We start from the raw sequence: 16,406 nt of genomic DNA, 5'->3' as shown, positions 1-16,406 counted from the left end.
CTAATGTCCCTGTCCTGGTTGACCTGGTTATTTCCCTGCTGTGATGGGGCTGCAAACTAATTTTCAAGCAGTTGACAGTATGATGTTGACGCTAAGCATATTTACATAAAGCATAGAACTTAGTCAAGAAAGTGCCATATTTATTTTTTGATGGGAATGAAATAGAGGCTGTGAAGTACAGTGCATTCAATGGAGTGTGTGGTTGTTTAAAAATATGATTGCTCAGCTAACAAATTGTCTTTAAAGGAAAAAATGTGACAAAAACTCCATGAAGCAGTTTTAAACATTGTGACTTGTGAAAATGACATGATCTAGAGAATCTTTACACGTGTGTGCCATTTTAAAGACTATCCCTTACAGCCTTGTTTTCATCCGTGACTCCCTGAGGTGAAAATGTTTTTTTTTTATATGTTTATATACCGATCAGGCATAACATTACGACAGGTGAAGCGAATAACACTGATTATCTCTTCATCACGGCACCTGTTGATGGAATATATTAGGCAGCAAGTGAACATTTTGTCCACAAAGTTGATGTGTTACAAGCAGAACAAAAGGGCAATCTTATGGATTTGAGCAAATATGCCAAATTGTGATGACTAGACGACTGGGTCAGAGCATCTCCAAAACTGCAGCTCTTGTGGGGTGTTTCCGGTCTGGAGTGGTCAGTATCTATCAAAAGTGGTCCAAGGAAGGAACAGTGGTGAACCGGTGACAGGGTCATGGGGGGCCAAGGCTCACTGATGCACGTGGGAGCAAAGGCTGGCCTGTGTGGTCCAATCAAACGATGAGCTTCTGTAGATCAAATTGCTCAAGAAGTTAATGTCGGTACAGATAGAAAGGTGTCAGAATACACAGGGCATTGAAGTTTGTTAAATATGGGTCTGCATAGCCACAGACTAGTCAGGGTGCCCATGCTGACCCATGTCCACCGCCGAAAATGCCAATGGTGGGCACATAAGCATCAGAACTGGACCATTTTGTGGATGGCTGGGTGCGTGTGCATCGCGTACCTGTTGAATACATGGCACCAGGATGCACTATGGGAAGAAGGCAAGCCGGCGGAGGCAGTGTGATGCTTTGGGCAATGTTCTGATAGGAAACCTTGTGTCCTGCCATCTATGCGGATGTTACTTTGACACGTGCCACCTACCGAAGCATTGTTGTAGTAGACCATGTACACCCTTTCATGGAAACGGTATTCCCTGGCAGAGGTGGGTAGTAACGAATTACATTTACTTCGTTACATTTACTTGAGTACATTTTTTGGGTAACTTGTACTTTTAGAGTATATTTAAAAATGGGTACTTTTACTTTTACTCAAGTACATTTCTTGTGAAAAAACTGTACTTTTACTTAGTTACATTCGGTGGCGTTCCTCCGCTACTGTCAATGGTGATAATTAATTATATATTTTAAAATAAGTTATGACTTGTTCGCAAGTCTTGCGAAACGTTGGAGAGGCTGCTTCGCGAGAGGTGGATACGCATCACCCGCATAAAATTAGCGCGCGTTTAGTCAGAAGATGATGGCCGAAGCAGAGGGAGATGTGTGTGAGCTACGGCAGATCATCCATACGTGGCCTCATGTTCAGCCTGTTTTCAGTCCAAGATGTCAAAAAGAACAGTTTCATAATTTAATGCATGCTGTACGTGTGCACCAATATGAACTGACATCTCAGCATACAATAATTCCAGCTCCAACCTGAGAAAACAGCGGTAAGTGTAACAATGATGCCTATATTTGAACACTGTTAATGGTAATTTGGTAACTATGGGCACTTTTCCTTTATTGTAATACTATTTCACACACTGTCCGAGTGTTTTCCTCATATGCGCTCTTGTGCAAGCATTGACAAATCGTTTGAATCCTCCGAACACACGTCCACAAACAAACGTTCACATCTGTACATTTACATATCTTTTTTTTCTCATAAAACGAGCAACCTCATTGGCAAAATGTACCTGTGACAATGTTTTTGCAAACCACAAAATACGTACCAATACACACTGCAGGAATTCCAACAGAAATGAACACTATAGGCAGAAAAACTGCATTTTTTGTTAGTCTATGGTTTGTAAAACATTTTGAATTTTGCGTCACAGCTCCATGTTCTGCTTTTCTGATTCACCAGACTTGCTCGATAGCTCAGCTGATACAGATTTGTATTTGCAATGCGAAAAGCTTGAGAACGAACCCCATGAAGAACGAGTCATGATAAGAGCTCAAAGACGAGATCTAAACACAATCTAAAAATACATGGACACAATTTTATTTTTGTCACATTTGCTTTTGTTAACACTTTCGGGTAGGTTTAGTGTGGGTGTAGGCTACGTTAAAAACACAACGTAACAAAACATGTCAGATTCACGCAAATCTGTTCTGGAAAAAAATAAGCTTTTAGCGCCACCCAGTGGACATTTCACTTTGAAACTGTCGCAATATGTACGTATTGGTACATATTTTGTGGTTTGCAAAAACGTTGCCACAGGTACTGATGAGATCAGGCTAAAAACGAAACAAATTGAATAGCCTAATGTGACATCTTGCATTTATACACATATCCGGACAGACAACAGTCTGCAGTGTATACATACGTTTAAAAATGGGACTGTATTTTTAAGAATGCATATACTTATAAAAATATAAGAACAAAGTATGTTTTAAAAAGAGCCGTGGTTAGCCCAGCACACCATTAATTTACACTGTTTAACCATTAAACACACACACACACACATATATATATATATATATTTGGAGGTGTGTGAAAGCTCTCTAAGTAGTCTGAAGTTCAGGGTTTTTGGATCTTATCAATCAGATCGAAAGTAACTAGTAACTAAGTACTTGAGTAGTTTTTTCATCTAATACTTTTTTACTCTTACTCAAGTAACTATTACGATTGTTACTTTTACTTTTACTTGAGTAAATATTTCCGTAAGTACTTGTACTTTTACTTGAGTAAAGATTTTGGCTACTCTACCCACCTCTGTTCCCTGGTGGCTGTGGCCTCTTTCAGAAGGATAATGTGCCCTGCCACAGAGCAGAAATGAGCACAACAACAAGTTTGAAGTGTTGACTTGGCCTCCAAGTCAAGATTGCCCAGATTTCAATCCAATCAAGAATCTATGGGATGTGCTAAACGAACAAGTCCAATCCTTGCAGGCCCCACCTCGCAGTTTACAGAACTTACAGGATCTGCTGCTAACATCCTGGTGACATACCACAGCAGACCTTCAGGAGTCTAGTGGAGTCTTCGATGGGTCAGGGCTGTTTTGGCAGCAGAAGGGGGACCAACACAATATTAGTTCATAATGTAATGCCTGATCGGTGTATGTCTGTGATGTTTTAATATGCTTTAAGACAAACCATGCGCAAATTCATAAATCAATACCACTGCTGATTATTAATTACCGCTATGTGTCTGACATTCAAAAGAGTGAAACAAAACGTTTACATGTCAGTTTGGTGATCAAATCGAAAAGGTTTAAGGGGGACTTTTGCCATCCCTGACTGGTCTAAAGCTACCAAAAGCCATTTCCAATAAAATAGATATTGCCAGTAGTGCCTTAGCATTTATAACCTTCATTAAAGGGTTACTTCAGTGATTAGCATATTTGGCTTTCTATCAGTAGAACCCCTGGAGTATATCTGAAAGATCGTTCTTCTTCCCAGCGCACAGCCAGTTAATCAATAATGAGGGGAGAATGCAGCAATAGTATGTTTTGTTTTTGTTTTGTTGATATAGTATATAGTATAGTTTTTAGTTAATAATAATTATAGTAACTATGGGAGTATGGCAGAAGCTGGTTAGTGGTAACCATAATATTTATGACAATATAAGTCTAATAGTTGTTTTATATCATTTATAATATGATAAAATTCAACACTGAATTAAACCAACAAAAGTCATTTTTAAAAACAAGATGGAGCTGCAAAACAACAAACCATGAAAAATGACACAAATTAAAATGACACTGACCCAGAAAACAAAACAATAAACTTCTGCAAGACCATAATCTCATCTCACAAGATGTTTTCCATTAGGGTCAGTGTAGTTTTATTGTAAGTGTAATTTTTCATGTTTTCTTGTTTTGCAGCTTCATGTAGTTTGTCGTTAAAAAAAATAAATAAATTGCAAGATGTTTTTTTTTTTTTACTAAGATGCAACAAATTGCATTGTATATATATATATATACACACACATACACACATTTATATATATATATATATATATATATATATATTAGTCCCCAACACAATTTGTTGCATCTTAGTAAAAAAAAAAAACATCTTGCAATTTATTTCTTTTTTTACGACAAACTACATGAAGCTGCAAAACAAGAAAATGTTTTTGTTGTTATATATATATATATATATATATATATATATATATATATATACCAAATAAAAGCATAATATGACACTGATCTATTAGGCTAATTATGGATGGAGAAAAGCGCAGGAAAACTTCTGCCAAATGCTTTGAAGTGATGAAGCTTAGCAGAGGCGGAGTCTGAACTGCTGCACATTTTATAAAATGTGGAGTCACGACTCATGTAATTCCTTCAGTGCCCTTTCAGCAGCACGATCACACTTGAAGACTAAATTGGAACGCACGGAAACCTCCTCCAGTCCATTACAGGTAGGGGTTAGAACCATAGTGCTTCATTTTAGCCTTTGAAAATGTTTCTTAATTGAAATAGACATGCTTTCATTTATAATTATGTTTTGAACACATAAAAAACATGATTCTGATGCCAAAATAATTTACTGCTAATTCAGTTTGTTGCCTTTGCAAGACTTGGTGGACAAATGAATTGTATGAAGAATGTTCTGTTTTCCCCTGGCACTTGTTTTCCTTGTCATCTTTAGACTCCCCTTTGCTTTTAAAATACAGTTTCCAAGTAAATTGGAGGGTCTCCCCACAAATTCACTAACTACTAGTGGTATTTGCATGAGCTCATCCAGCCTTTGGATCTTTCTAATGAGAATTTTTTTTACATTTAACAACCAGCTTTCCAAACACACCTGCATCGAACTATCTTTTCTGCTCATTGTATGGAGGGGAGACCAGGACTAGTTATCATTCTTTAGTTCATATATGAATATTTCTTAGGTGGCAGTATAGGCACAAACCTTAAAGTCTTTGCTGCAAAATAGCTCTTAGACATTTCCACTGCTATATCCCAGGAAAATAGATGCTCTTCAAACTCTGACCAAGTGAAGCATAAATTGAATGATAATAATACGTTTAGCCAAAATATGTATTCTTTCCCTTTTTGTCCATAAATAACAAATAATAATAATTTATTATTATGTGTTATTTATGATGTTACTTCAGAGGAAAGTAGATGCACACTGACCAATAGTGAGGCAGGTTCTTGGGCTGTCTGGGGTAAGTTGTCACAGCTGAACCTGGCATTAAGGTTTTAAAACAGTAATATATATATATATATATATATATATATATATATATATATATATATATATATATATATATATATATATATATATATATATATATATATAAGCCAAAATATGTATTCTAAAATATCAAAATAATGGCCATAAATAAATTACTTCTAAAAATGTAATAAATAATAACAATAATTACATTTATTAAACGTAATTCTGCTATGTTTTGAAATACTATTATTTATAATAATTACATTTTTTTTTAAATTAGTAAATAAAAAAATATTTAATAGTGAACTATTAAACAGTCTTGCAGTTTAAGATTGAGTAAATAAACCATCACAGACTTTTTTTCTTTTTTTTTTGAGAATGTCTCAGCATTATAACCCTGAGTGCAGATCTGGTGACCGATGAAACAGTGTGTGGAATGCACAGCGGCAGTGTGTGTGTTATGTGCAGCTGAACAGAATCTGGAGGCAATTCAGCACACAGCGATAACAGGGCCTTGGCACAGGCTGCGGGCAGGATGTTAGGAGTACTGCCCTATGCTTCCGGAGTGGGACGGGATCAAGCTTGGGAATGCATGCTGGCCCTCAATGCCCAGACTCAGGGGGGAAATCAGAGAGCAAGGGATGCTGGGTCAGCATCCAACAACAAGAAAAGACGTTGATATTCAAACTGGTTACATTGGTTGGCAGAAATTCCAGTTGAATAAAATTCCATTTAAAAATCACAATCACCTATTACATTTTCTGTCCACACCTCCTATCAGCTTAATCCTGACAAAGGTTTTGAGTGAATTGGACATGAACCAGACTATGCACTTAAAGTAATCTATAGTTATTTCAGTTGTGCTAGAAGCTGGATTTGGACCTTCAGCACAATTCGTATAGTTAAATATATAAAGAGACACAATCCCTTAGACAGCTCATTTAATACAGTTCATTGCTGCCAGATGTTCAAAAAAAGCTGGTAATTCGAAGACACATTTTCCATAGTGCTGCTTTGAATTAAGCAGCAAACATTTTTTGGGGGATGGAAATATATATATATATATATATATATATATATATATATATATATATATATATATATATATATATATATATATATATATATATATATACCACTTAACCAAATATGATGGACAATTTGCACATAGCATTCCCAAGTCGTGAGGTCATTAAGACGAATCTGAACTTTCTTAGGGTAGGTCCATCAAAAATATGTATGGGGAAGTTTTCAGCTGTTTGGTGCACGAGGCCGAAATCCCAAATTCCGTTTTGAGGTTTAGCCCTTGAATGTGTTCCATCGCAACATACTGTTTATCATACGTTATCCAGGCATCTAGCTGTGGAAAAGCTTTGACGCTGGAGAGCGCGTGTGCCAAGTCAGGTCTTTTCCTTACATGGTATAAGCCACTAGGCATGAGACCATCTCCTCCTCGACACATGTGGATCTGTCTGGCCATGATCAATGTCTTGTTGCCCAGGAAATTTTGGAATGTGTTTGACAGCAGTTGAGGTTGCTTTTCAAGCATCTCAGTGTTGTCCACCTCCTTTGCGCTCTCAAGACCAATTTGTACACTGAGGATTTTACTTGGAAAATTTTTAACATAGCTAAAAGTGGAATCATTCTTACCTTTTGGGGTTGTTTTGCTAAATAAAGAGATGGAATGAATATTATTGCTCACCATTCTTGGTCATAGTCGGCAACTTGTCCAATAGCGCATTGAAACATTTAAGCTGCTTTTATATTTACTTCAGTATGACATGCTGTAAATTATTGTTTTTGGTTATTTATGCACTCAATATTTAGGTCAATACTTTAGGTTTATTTGAATTGCACATGAACATTTCCAACCATTTGGATTACAGTTTTAACATGAACTAGGCTAAGTAAATAAATTTAACGTGATGGATATTTGTCAGCCATACTGTCACACACAGAAGAGGACAGGCGAGGTAAGTTAGTTAAAAAGTCTTTATTGTACGAGTGAGCTGCGGGGAAATGCAACAGGGAAGTCAAAAGGCAGTAGATGGTTTGTTGGTGATGAGGTTTTCGCTGTGCAGGTGAAATGGGTGAACATGGGCAACCATAAGACATGTTAGGCAATTCTGGTAGGTTCTCAGGACAAGACTAGACAATAGTGAGGTGAAAGTCGACTGCTTAAATGCAAGTTGTGATGAGGGTGATTGCCGGCAGGTGCGGGTGTTGGTTGAGCGTGTGCAGGTGGTGAGCAGAGAGGATTATGGGAAGTGTAGTGCAGATGCGGTGAGTGAACTGTTGACTATGACACACATATATTAAACAGGTAGGATTTCTTTAATATTACTAATAATAAACTGAATGTATTTAAATAAACAATAACCAGGTTAATATATATTTATCATCAATAAATGCAACTTGTTAAAGTGTCATATATTTAACTAACTGAATATTCCTTGTTATAAAGGGGATATATGTATAATTCAGAAGCTGTTGTTATAAGCAACACCACTGGCTGTTAAAGCTGCACTATGTAATTTTTCCATCCACTAGAGGGCGCCTTTTCAAAACAAAGGTGTAGTTTGATGACGGCAAGTTTGAGCGCAGAATCTTGGGACATGTGGTTTTTACCTCACAGCCGGTGGAAAAGAATCAGAGAATAGGACTCTGGCAGAAATCATGTTGATGGATGCGGTTATTAACGGTACTGTAGTATGAAGCAGAGCAGGACCGAGTGTTGTGTAGCTGAGCAAGGCCACTGGAGTGATTGTTATGTAAACACACGGCTCACGAGAAACGGGACTTTTATTATGACAGGACACAGTCACGGGCGCTATTTCCGCTTTTCCGGTCATGAGTATGAGCTAACGCAGCTCGGTTTATCATATTATATATCATGATATATAGACCCATGAGGGCAAATTTTAGCAGGTAACCTTGCCAAAATAACACACATTTTACCCCCCAAACACCACTTTTTTTCCGGAGAACCCCCTGACAAGCTATTGTTTAGGGCTAGTAGTTGGCGGGTTTTGTTGTAAAAACTTGGCAACCCTGTCTGCACACGCGCTGAAATAAACGATCTTTGCTGGTGTTGTAAAAAAATAAAAGAATTTAATGATACACAGAGTACTTACCAAACATGATCATCATTTTTGAGAGAAATAGTGAATGTGATGCAGATATAAACAAGCTTACCATTTAGGATTCGAACAAATATAATCCAAGCCACTTTGATGACGTGCATGATTATGTTACTGTTTATCATCTGTCCGTCATCGTCTAAAGCCCGCCCTAATGGTTTCATTGATCCGAACAGTTTCTGTTCGGAGATAATTACTCCTCTATGGAGCGATGCCAGACCGAACCGCCCGACCTAAAAAAATTGTGGGCGGGGCTAATTTCAGCTGGCATCCAGGCTAAGATATTGTAAGAACTCAGCTGAACAAAATATTTAATACTGGCCTAGTGGTTTTAAGATATTTTACTGCAAAAATACTACATAGTGCACCTTTAGGTGAACTGCAGCCAGCATATTATTGCTTGTGCACATGGAACATACAAGTACAGAGCCCCTCAAAGGACAAAAAATATGAGATGAGAGGAAAATATTTATCTGAATATTTTTGCATTCAATGGCTCAGTTTACACATATAGAAGTTTTTTTTTTTTTCATTCTTTGCTTAGAAGTAAAAAGAAGTTGAAAATACCTATTGTTAACAAACATCCCAAAGCCAGCCGAGCTGAGGGCGACGTTTATATTGGTATATGAATATGTATATAAATGCTGAATGCTTTCCTCTCAATAACAAAACAAACACAACAAAAATGACATTGATGAGAAAGCAGCAGTTTAGAACGAATCTGATTGTATCAATGTAGATATGTCTGCACAAGCTCTGCAATTTACTGGCAGCTTGTCGACAGATGAGGTCATTAATATTACATTGTTATAATTGTTTAATTATAAAGTATATTTGAGACTGAAGACTATACAGATCTTGCTATGTGAGACTATAGTTTGAATTAATCCTATTCGGTTTAGTCCCTCGTTGGTTATTGTTGTTTGTACACATGTATGTAGTGAACATTCTTTGTCCTTAAAGTCTGTAAAGTCTCCACAGTAAAGTCTGTGTTGAACCCTCATCTCCTGCACTGTGCGCTTACTACTGCCACAACACCGTGACAGAATAACCGACCCTTCAAGTGAGTAATAAAGAAGATGGACTCACCCCTGCTGCAACTCCTTCTCCGTCCAGAGAGCTGGCTGTATCTGGATACCTGGCCTGAATGATCTGGAGCGACGGTCTCTGACCTACAGCCAGCGAGCTCAAAGTGCCCGAGGAGGCTAGTCGAGAGCTGGAGGACATGAAGGCCCCGGAGTTGACGCAGGCAAGTCAGTCCAACGCATAGCCAGGAGCGGACGTAGACCTGATAGATCTGTGGTCCGCAAATACTTTTCCCACCCTAGTCCGCACTCTATCATCAGCATTATCTTCTTTGCCAGTCCCGTCTGGAAGTCTTCTGCCTGTATCCCTGTCTCTCCTTATCCCGTCTCCATCGCTGGCTGTGGCAAGCCCCCTGGATCCGTCGGCACCACTGGTGTCATCCAGCTCCTCGACTCTGCCACCGCTGCTCATTCCATGCGGCTCATCCGCGCCTCGGGCTGCCCTGCCACCAGCTCAGTTAGAGGCTCATTATACCTCAGGCCTCCAGGCCCATATCGCCATCTCGGCCTGTTAGCCCGTCACCATTGCCTCGGCTCAGCATTCCTTCATCGCCTCTGCAGCCCGTCTGCCCAGAAACTCCGCTGGGCTCCCTCGTCACTCCAGGTCGGCCTCCGGCGATCAACGCACAGCCTTTGCCAGGACTTCCGGGATTCGGGCTGTGCCCTCACCCTGCACCCCTACGGCGTCAGCATGCTCCTCCCTTCCTTCAGCCTCCCCGTTGGCCTCGCTCGCCACATCGTCGTTCTAGCCATCCGGGTCCACGTCACCGCCTCAGTCACGTGAACCAGCAGCTCAGCGCCAGGCTTCCAGGCCTGCGATGTCGCCCTGGCCAGTCGGTTTCGCCGGTTCCTCCCTTCATCATGGTTCCGCTTCTGCCGATTGGCCCCAGGGTTCCGTCCACCCTCGCAGTCAGGACTCCGCCCTGGATCCTCCCACCGTCAGCGCCACCCTGGCAACAGTGCCTGCCTGCTCCACGATTCTGCCCGTCACCAGCTTTACGCCCTCCACGCCCCTTTTCCTTTGATGTGAAGACAATGTTTTTCATCTTCACGGTGCGAGGACACGCCTTTTCGAGGGGGGCGTAATATCACAATTATGTTCTGTTTTGTCTTCACCTGTGCTCGGCTGTCTATGATTAGTTTACCATCTCCACCTGTGTCTTATTAGTTCCCTCATTCACCCTGTGTATTTATACTCCCTGTTCTGTTCAGTCCCTCGTCAGTTATTGTTGTTTGTACACATGTATGTAGTGAACATTCTTTGTCCGTCTGAAGTAAAGACTGTGTTGAACCCTCATCTCATGGGTTATGCGCTTACTACTGCCACAACACCGTGACACATCCCAAGTTCTTTACATAAAAATCAGTCCTAAAGGCTTTCACATACAAACAATAGGAAGTTGGGGACTGTTTAATTTTTTAAGTTACATTACAAGGTGTTCACATATGGCAATAAAAATGCAATTAATACATTAAATTCTTATAGCCCCTTTAACCATGTTCATACTTTTTAAATAAAATAAAATACAAATTTCACAATGAATATAGATTGATTGTGTTTCAGGGCAATTTTAATAAATTGAAAATATAATTATAAAAAAATATGCAAATAGTTAATAATAAACCATGCCATCATTTTTTGAGTGCAGAAATCTTACTGTTTTACCGTGAATGTCTGACTGACAAATGTTCATCAAATGTAGTTTATTAGTTTGTTTATATTAAACTGTGTAATCCAAAGGGAAAAGGACATTTTATATGACATTCAAATGAATAAAACTTAAATTTTGAGAGTGGGAAGCACAGATACGAGTATAATCAAAACATTTCCTTTACTCACGCAGCTTGAGGGGGTCTGCTGGAATGCATTAAATAGACAGAAGTCTGCAAATGTTTTCTCTTTGCATGCTAGTGAAAGTTTAAGGGAAGGAACTTTGAGAGCCCAAATGCCTGCAATATTTTGAAAGAATCTATAGTAATGCAGTGGTTCAAAGTTTGTACTTCACCTAATTCACCATATGGCTGCAAGTATATGTACACGACAGTAATATCTGCTTGTTGAGATTTTCGTTTCAAAATCATTAGCATTAAGTTGGTCCCCCTCCTTGCACTGTAAAAATTAGCAACTGAAAACAGTTAATATGTAAGTATAAAAAGCTAAAACTAGGGCAAACACATCCAGACATCACATCGCTAGAGAATAACATAAAACAACTACACAGACTAGACTGGAATACGAAAAACAGGAAATTGAGGGTTAAAAAAAAGGGGATGACTGACAGAAACAGAACAGGTGTAAAGTAATTAAGAACCAATTAAACTAACTAGGAAATCAGGTAGGCGAACCAGAAACAGAATAAAGGAAAGGCATGTCTCTGCATCATAACAAAGTCCATCCGAGGAGGAAGGGAGGGGATTCTGGAGGAAGATGAGGGGCATGTGAATGACTGTGAACCGATGAGAGTGACAATAGGAGAAACCAGTGTGGCAATGGCAGAAGTAGTGAGACAGGAACCCAGAGGACAGTCAGGATGATGTCCCATGGTGGAATCGAAGTACTTATTGGTAAGGAGCCATGGTTGACTACACCAGGGGGACGACTGATGGAGACAAAGCCAATGGAAGTGGAACCCTAGGCCGAGCAACACAGATGGTCCTGGAGGCCGAGGCATAGCCAAAGCAATGAGCGCCTCAGGTGGAGCTAGTGTGCCTGAGGACTGAGGTGGAGCAGGAGGGACAAGGTAGCCTGGTGGAGCTGCAAGGACGATGGTCTCTGCTGAAGCTGAAGGAGGGAGGGGCTAAGGTGGGGCTTAAAGAGCAAACAGGTCGAGATGGAGTGATGGGATCACCAGCTGCCGGGGATCCACTTGCCTGGGAGACGCTAAAAATCTGAAGACTTAAGGCAAATCCACACAACAGAGTGGTGTTATTGAGAAGGTAAGGAGCTAATGAGAACCAGTGTAGGCGGAACTGACGGACTGGCTGACTTTAGAAGAGGAAGCGGGAGAGGGAGGCCGGGCAGTAACTCTGGAGACACAGGAGAAATTTGGTTGTGCGGAATCAGCGGGATCACAGGAGACTCTGAACTGGACGGAACCAGCAGAAAACACACGAGGATTCATGCTAGACGGGACCAGCAAGGATAGAATATTAAAGGTCCCATTCTTCGCGATTCCATCTTTCAAACTTTAGTTAGTGTGAAATGTTGCTGTTAGAGAATAAATAATACCTGTAAAATTATAAAGCTCAAAGTTCAATGCTAAGCGAGATATTTTATTTAACAGAAATTCCCTTTCAAAGCCTACAGCGAACGGCCGGTTTGGACTACACCCCTGCACTTCCTGCAGGAATGACGTCACTAGAACCGTTTGTTGATTAACCCTTCGCCCACAAGAACACGCAACATAGGGGACGTGGTCTTGTTGCTCTCCCACGTGGAGAAGAGCGCGTATTCAGCGCTTGCATCTCCCCGTTATGGTAAGAGGCAAGAGCTTTCCGGGCAAAGTGCGCTAAGCTGCTGTCCAATCACAACACGGGAAGCGCTGGCCCAATCAGAACTAGTTACGTGTTTCTGAAGGAGGGACTTCATAGAACAAGGAAATCATCAGGCCGTTTTTAGGACAGAGAAAACAGCGGTGTGCAGATAAGTATAAAAATACAGGTTTTTTTACACGCGAAACATGAACTCATGTTATTTTGAACACTGTAAACATAATCAAAGCTTCAAAAACATGCGAAGAACGGGTCCTTTAAGGTAAGCACCCTCTTCTGAGTCATTACATATTGCAGACGTCAGCTTCAGGTCACCCTCAGTGGTGAGATTGCGGGTGGGGTCTTCCTCCATTCCCTCAAACTCCACTAGGTTGCCAGCTTACACACATGGTCAGACTCACAGACACTGGGGCGAAGGCTAACTCAGTTCTCTTATCTGGCTTTAGTTCGTGCATCGCAGCAGGCTCAAGCTCTCCGTCTGTGGTGGGCTCTGGCATCGTATCCTTGCTGCGGGGTGATGGCTGGATAGCCTTTGGGTTCGGAAGTGGGTGCATACGGTGTTTGCTGGTCTATTGTTTTCCAGCACCCACTTCACAAACTCTGAGAAAATCCCCCGAGAACCAACACCTGATAGGTCTGCTTTCGTTTCTGCATTTAAACTTGTGAGGTAAAATGTGCACCAGGAACGGTCCAGGAAGTTTTTAAATGTTTTTAAAAATCTCCAGGTAAAAAAAAGAGAGAGAGAAAGAGAGAATGACTAATTTAGATGATCAAGACTCTACGGTTTAGGACTCTAAGGATAATTTGAGCTCCAGTGCCTCAGGAGTGCACTAAATAATGCCATTGCCCCTACATTTATCAATGTTTAACAGTTGTTGTACTGAAAAGAGAGGCATCACAAAGAGGTAGAAGGGTGACAGAGGGCAAAACTACTGCATGTGGCCTATTTAGGACATCAAGAGTCTGGACTAATCGGTTATACAGGTGTTTTTGTTGCTTCCGATCATTTAAAAGGAAAGGACCAGGATGTCATGATGAAGGCATGCATTTCTCAACATACTCTGTTATGATATTTATAATCATGCATTGCTGCAGAAAATCAAACTCATAAAAAAAAGAGCACAGCATAATTGTCTTGATTGCCCCAGGAGATTGCTTGATATATTAGTTGGGGAATAAAAGCTTACATTGTCATATTTTTTATTAGTTGTGCTTGCTAATACCTTTCAAAAAGCAATAAAAGACAAGCATGGTGTGGTATACACTAGTTATTTATAGATTCTAGTCTTGCACTCTAAACTGAAGCCCATGTTAGTTTTACAGGACGAGCATCTTTAGCCATGTTTGGTTAAGCAATGCCTCACCAATAAGCAGCAACTCCATCCTGTTACCCGTCATGGCACAAAAGCCTTCACATATTTATCTGGTCTGAATTTTATGATCCTAGCCATTGATTCAGCACGCTGATTGGGGATCCCCCATTCTGTGCATCTGGAGTTGGTGTGAAGGAAGTAGAGGAGTGAATAGAGAGGGCTTGATTCACTGCCAGAGTACAGCTGCTTCTACTGCTAAGGGCATGTTGTTCTTGATGTGATTTGAGGTGTAATTGCCAGCACTAATGCTAATTACACATCAAAAGACGGGTTTGACAAAAACATAACATCTCACTGCCTCCTTTGATGGTGTTGACTAAAATGACAGATGTGCCATAAATTAAATATTTCATCTTGTCCTCAGAAGTTATCCAGATGAGCAAATTATCTTATATTCTGGTTTATTGTTTAACGCCAGTGGGTGTGCTGGCAGGAGAAGTGAGTGGGAAATGATTGAAGAATTTACTCCAACTAAAGCTAGCTTTATTTAACAAAAAAGTAAGAGGAAATGTATAGCAAATAAAATAAAGTGTCGACCTAAAGGAAAGTTAATACTGTATTATTATTATTTTTCAAGGTATCAGTATATCTTTTTAAATGAAAATATATAGCTGCATTATATATTATTATATATGCTGAGGTCCATGGAATCAAAAAAAAAAGTTTAACCCTCATCCTTCCCTCAGGTCATTTTGACCTAAAACAAATATAAAAAATTAAATTTGAGTGTTCATCGGAGTGGTCCAAGACCCTAGGACCTTTCTTTGTAGCACATGAACCATGAATACATACAAAACAATTTACTGGGATTGGATTCAAGGAGTTTTGTGGTTAAAAAAAGGAACAAATCCTTCCCTTGCGGGTCAATTTGACCCCCTTAGGAATGAATGGAATGTGGGAAAAAAAGCTAAACCTTGACCAAAAATATTTTATAATGTCATCTGAATGCATGCTAAAGACTTTGAAAATTGACTTTAGGACCCTGCGGAACAAATATTTTTTTCTAGAGCTATAAAACAATGAAGTGACAAGAATGTAAGAAAATGGATATATTTTTTTCCACAAGACATCCGCAAATACACCCAATGTCAGATATTTTGACCTAAATTAAAAGATTTATGCATGAAATTGTGAGTTATATTTTGAATTCAAGTTGAAAGAATGTGAAGAATGTGCTTAAATTATGATTTATTTATTCATATTTATAAAAGAGAGATTCGACATATATAATGTAAATATAAACAAATATAAAGATACAACAACAAAAAATAAAAATGAAATAAGCTTTCTGGACAAAAAAATAAGTATAATTTTAGGGCTTCGGGTTATTTTGACCCGCGATTGAAGTATTTGTTAATTTTCCTGTTACCACTGTGAAGCTGCTTTCAAACAATCTGCATTGTAAAAAGTGCTATAAAAAATAAAGGTGACTTGACTTGACTAAAACCTAATGTAATAAACCGTTTCTCATGCACTGTAGCTACAGGTCCGAATACGTGAATAAATGAAATGGAAAGCAGGTTCTCTAACAGTGACTAGAAAATCGTTTCAGCATCTTGCACAGCTCTCGTTGGTTTTGGCTAGGAACGTAGATCCCACCCTGATGTATATTTTGGCTTCACACATTTGTCCTGTCCACACGTAATAAAGCTTTATAGAAAACCCACAAGACACCTCGTTATGTCATTGTAAACGGCTTCACCCAGTCTTACCTGGGTGGCTGCTCTGGCTCCAGGATGCTGACTTCCTGACACACAGGCATCCATTATGAGCTTAAGATACGGAATATAAATCTTTTTAATGCATTCGGACATCATTGTCAGTCTGTACTGTAAAAGTACTAGTCAGATTCATTTCATACGTTTTTTTTTTTCTCATCTGTTTGAGCTTTAGAGCAAAAGCATTATGCT

General features: G+C 39.6%; 1 protein-coding gene across 4 annotated transcripts in view; it reads left to right on the top strand.

The window, feature by feature from the left end:
- Window positions 1–4,568: 4,568 nt before the first annotated feature.
- Window positions 4,569–16,406, top strand: part of cald1b (caldesmon 1b) — a 33,399-nt gene continuing 21,561 nt past the window's right edge. For all 4 annotated transcript variants that reach the window (XM_067436552.1, XM_067436553.1, XM_067436551.1 and 1 more), the window contains exon 1: window positions 4,569–4,642. The gene's annotated coding sequence lies outside the window, so the exon portion shown is untranslated. The remainder of the gene's footprint in view (window positions 4,643–16,406) is intronic.

The sequence above is a fragment of the Pseudorasbora parva genome, chromosome 25 (genome assembly GCF_024679245.1).
Source record: "Pseudorasbora parva isolate DD20220531a chromosome 25, ASM2467924v1, whole genome shotgun sequence".
Lineage (NCBI taxonomy): Eukaryota > Metazoa > Chordata > Actinopteri > Cypriniformes > Gobionidae > Pseudorasbora > Pseudorasbora parva.
This window is presented reverse-complemented; position numbering and strand designations above follow the sequence as displayed.